Source organism: Penaeus vannamei, chromosome 24 (assembly GCF_042767895.1).
Source record: "Penaeus vannamei isolate JL-2024 chromosome 24, ASM4276789v1, whole genome shotgun sequence".
Lineage (NCBI taxonomy): Eukaryota > Metazoa > Arthropoda > Malacostraca > Decapoda > Penaeidae > Penaeus > Penaeus vannamei.
This window is the reverse complement of record NC_091572.1, coordinates 19,842,919-19,847,918: the sequence shown is the minus strand read 5'-3', so window position 1 is coordinate 19,847,918 and position 5,000 is coordinate 19,842,919.

The following is a 5,000-nucleotide window of genomic DNA, read 5'->3' as shown; positions in this document are numbered from 1 at the left end:
AGAGAGGGAGAGAAAGAGAGAAGGAAAGAAAGAGAGAGAGAGAGTGGGAAGGTAAGAGAGAGACAGAGATTGAATGAGAGAGAGAGAGAGGCAGAAACGAAAGTGAAGCAAGAAAAAGAATCGAAAAGAACGAAACAAAACGTCCAAACAGGCAGACGACCAGTCAAAGGCCCCGGGAGAGAGAGGCGCTTTGCAACCACCAACATACTCCCGTGTCCAGCCAGGGGAAAATGCCCGCCTCCCGCAAAATTCTTCGTTGACACAAATTTGATCCGGAATTTGAAATGCGAGACCCACCCACACTCCCCTTCTCCTAACTCACTCCTTGGGGGAGGCAGACAAAACTCCCCCTCCCCCCTGCACCCCCACCCGGCTCCTAACCCCTTATAAGGGCGTCTTTAGACCACCTAATGTCTCGAAGATGGAGAATTAAATCCTCTAAAGTTACAGGCCAACCCTGCAAACGTATCTCGGGCGAGTGATATCGGGTTGAGGGAGTCCATTTTCTTTCGCTAACGGACACCATCTCTTTCCAACGCTGCTCTTGGCCAGCTACTCCCCTCTCTCTCTCTCTCTCCCTCTCTCTCTCTCTCTCTCTCTCTCTCTCTCTCTCTCTCTCTCTCTCTCTCTCTCTCTCTCTCTCTCTCTTTCTCTCTCTCTCTCTCTCTCTCTCTCTCTCTCTCTCTCTCTCTCTCTCTCTCTCTCTCTCTCTCTCTCTCATTTCTCTCTCTCTCTCTGCTCTCTCTCTCCTCTCTCTCTCTCACTTTCTCATTTTCTCATTTTCTCTCTCTCTCTCTCTCTCTCTCTCTCTCTCTCTCTCTCTCTCTCTCTCTCTCTCTCTCTCTCTCTCTCTCTCTCTCTCTCTCTCTCAGTCTCTCTCTCACTTTCTCTTTCTTTCTCTCTCTCCGTCTCTCTGTCTTTCTCTCTCTCTCTCTCTCCCACTCTCACTCTCTCTGTCTCTCTCTTCCTCTCTCTCTCTCTCTCTCTCAGTCTCCTCACTCTCTCTCTCTCTCTCTCTCTCTCTCTCTCTCTCTCTCTCTCTCTCTTTCTTCTCTCTCTCTCTCTCTCTCTCTTTCTTCTCTCTCACTCTCACTCTCACTCTCCCTCCCTCTCTCTCTCTCTCTCTCTCTATTTCTCTTTCTCTCTCTCTCTCTCTCTCTCTCTCTCTCTCTCTCTCTCTCTCTGTCTCTCTCTCTCTCTTCTCTTCTCTCCTTCTTGATGAACAGGTAGAGGTTCAGATTTCAGATCTTCAACCCCGTTTCGCCTTTTTCCAACCCCCTGAGGCGATGAGGGGGGAGAAGGGGGCGGACAGGGAGGAGGGGGAAGGGGCTAGGGGGGGTAGGGGGGTAGGGAGGAGTGAGGTGTAGTGGAATGCCGAGTTGAGATTAGATTAACGTCTTAAGCGGGATCAATGAGGAAGATCATCTTTTATTAGTGGAGTGAAAATCGTATTTGTTGTTATTAATGACCCGCGTTGACTCCGGTGCTGGTTATTGCTGCTTTTGCCATGTTGCTGTCCTTTCTGGTAACCTTAGTCGTGTTTTTGGATTGTCTTCTTTATGTCGATATTCTTTTGTGGGGGATTATCGTAAAATTCATGGCCGTTTTATAATATTTTCATAGTAACTTTATTGTTATTTTCGTTACCTCAGTTATTCAAATCGTAACTATTAATGACAGTTTATTAATTTCACAGCATCGGTGATAATGATATTGGCATAACTGCTACCGACCGTGTCAGTATTGCCATAAAAAACAGCGCTGATATAGCTCCCAGATCAATTTAATGGCACAGCATTACCAATAATTTTAAAGATTGCGAAAAAGAAACTCGCCTTAATACTTCCTCCCCCCCCCCCTCCCTTCAGCCATAGATCCGAAGTGGGGGGTCGAGGGCTCTCGGAGGGCCTGGAGGTCGACCTTGGCTCAGCGGGATTAATTTGTCCCCGCGGTCAGCAAGATGGATGAATCGCATCGCCAGACGTGGGAAGGGAGGGAGGGAAGGTCGAGGGAAGGACCCGGGGGGAGGGAAGGGAATGGAGGGAAGGTAATGGAAGGGGAGATGAGGAAAGGGAATGGAAGGGGAGGGATGGGGATGGGAGATGAGGGAAGGGAATAGAAAGGGAGGAAAGGGGAAAGAAGGGCCCGGGAGGAGGGAAGGGAAGGGGAGGAAAGGGAAATGAACATGGGAGGAACACAAGTGAAGGAATGGTCGACAGAGGGAGAGAGATAGAAAGGCTAGGAATGAAGAAAAAAAGAAAATTTGAGAAAACATTAAATAGAGATGAAAGTAAGAAAACAAAACAAATTCGAGAAAAGAGTGAAGTAGAAAGAAAGAAAGAAAAAAATACCCTCTACCACAAAAGAAGAAAAAAAAGAAAACGAAAAAAATTCCTCTCGTCTCCCCCCCCCCCCCCCCCCCCTTCAACAACGATCTTGCTCACGTGTTGTGTTTGCGAGAGGCTTCCCGTCGAGGCTTGATTGGCTCGGTCCCGCAGGCTTCCACGCCTCACTTGCGACACACACAACACATTCACACCAAAGCTTCTGAGGAGTGTTGTGGTTGCTGCTTTCTATCCCTTTGTTTCGTTTTCTTTCTTTTTTTTCTCTCTCTTTGTTCTCTTCGTCTTTCTCTCCCACCTCTCTCTCTCTCTCTCTCTCTCTCTCTCTCTCTCTCTCTCTCTCTCTCTCTCTCTCTCTCTCTCTCTCTCTCTCTCTCTCTCTCTCTCTCTCTCTCTCTCTCTTCATTTCCGTAATGGATAAAACTGTTTATCACGTCTTCAGTTCAAGAGCCTCGACTCGTTTTCAAGAGCAATCGAGCAATAATGCCGAAAACTAGAAAAAGAGAAAGAGAGAAGAGATGAAAGAAAACAAAAAATAAAAAGATAAAAAAGCAAAATACACACGTACCTTTACGCACACAACAAGAAGCAAGACGGGCAGAAAACAGCAACATTATCAAGATTAAAGAAAAAAAAAACCCTGACGTCGATTGAATGTTCCCGGATAGCTATCTCCGCGGCATCGAAATCTCCGCCAGAGCCCCCCACGCACGGGCTTTGTTGGGGACACGTGGAAGCAATACCTTCTGCCAGCATTTATAAGGGTTGTGCTGATGTGACAGAGGAATTTTTAAACGTAAATCGATACTGCGAACAAGACTCTTCTTTTTTCCAAACATGTATCTTTATTTACTTCTTTCGAGAAGACTTTAAAGGTAGAGATAGACATACGCTATGAGTGGTTTGGCTTATATATTAAATACTTTGTTTCATTGAGTTCTTTGTGTTTTTTTTTTTTTTACAGATTATTCTCAGGGAGTAATGAAGACACGTTACCAAATCTGTGAGACTCGGAAGGGGGTAGATTATGTTACGTGACTCATTTGAAATCTGATCCCAATCATCTCTTGTTAACCGAAACCACAGCAGTTGAGACTTTTTGTCCCCTTGGCTTAGATTGAAATTCTTCCATGACAGAGTAAACCAGGTATTGGATTTTATTGCGAGCTTAATCTGCTTACCGAAAAATGGGAAAAGGGGAAAAAAGAAAAAAAAAAAAGGAAAAAAATCTAGAAAATAAGAAAAGGAAAAAATATATACATAAAAAGATAAAATGTATTAGTTAACCTTTACACTGGATAATACGAAATATAAAACGATTACATTAAAAACAGGAAAAAACAACATAAATATAAAAAATAGAGCATTATACTGTATAAAACGAAATTTAGAAATGAGACGATTAGATGTTGATTCTGTTGATAGTCAAAGCATGAAAATACATAAATGCATCATCATCATCATCATCATTATCACTATTATCATTGTTGTTATTAGTCAATATTATTGTTATTGTCATCATCATTATTATCATTATTATTACCAATATTATCAATATTATTATTACTATCATTATTCTTATTGTTATTATCATTGCTATCATTGTTATTGTTATTAATTGTTATTGTTATTCTTGTTCCTATACTTCTATTGTTGTTATTATTATTGTTATCATTATTATTATCATTATTATTATTATTATTATTATTATTATTGTTATTATTATTATTATTATTATTATTATTATTATTATTATTATTATTATTATTATTATTATTATTATTATTATTATTATTATTATTATTGTTATCACTGTCGTTATCATCATGATTTTTGTTATTGTTATCATAATTTCTATTAGTATTGTTATTATCATCAATATCAACATTATTGTTATCATTATCATTATCATTATTACCCTTATTACTATTATCATTACTATTATTATCATTATTATTATTATTACTATTAATATTATTATTGTTATTATTATCATCATTACCATTAATATTATTATTATTATTATCATTATCATTATCATTATTATAATCATTATCATTATTATTATTATTATCATTATCATTATCATTATCATTATTATCATTTTTATCATCATTATTGTTATCATTATTGGTATTATCATTATTATTTTTGTTCTTATTATTTTTCTTATTACTACACCCTTTCTTATGATTATTGCTATTATTAGTAGTAGTCGTATTACTATTATTAGCATTATCATCATTATTATCATAATAGTCATCATTACTATTACTATGATAGTAATAATTAATCAAAATTATTTTAATAAATATTATAGATAGATAGATAGATAGATAGATAGATAGATAGATAGATAGATAGATAGATAGAAAGAAAAATGAATACATTTACACATACATATATATGTGTGTGTGTATATATATATATATATATATATATATATATATATATATATATATATATATATATATATATATATATATAACACAAACGCACACACACACGTATATATACATATACATACATACATATATATATATATATATATATATATATATATATATATATATATATATATATATATATATGTATGTATGTATGTATACATATATATAGGCACATACACAAACACATATGTATAATGACAAGCTATGA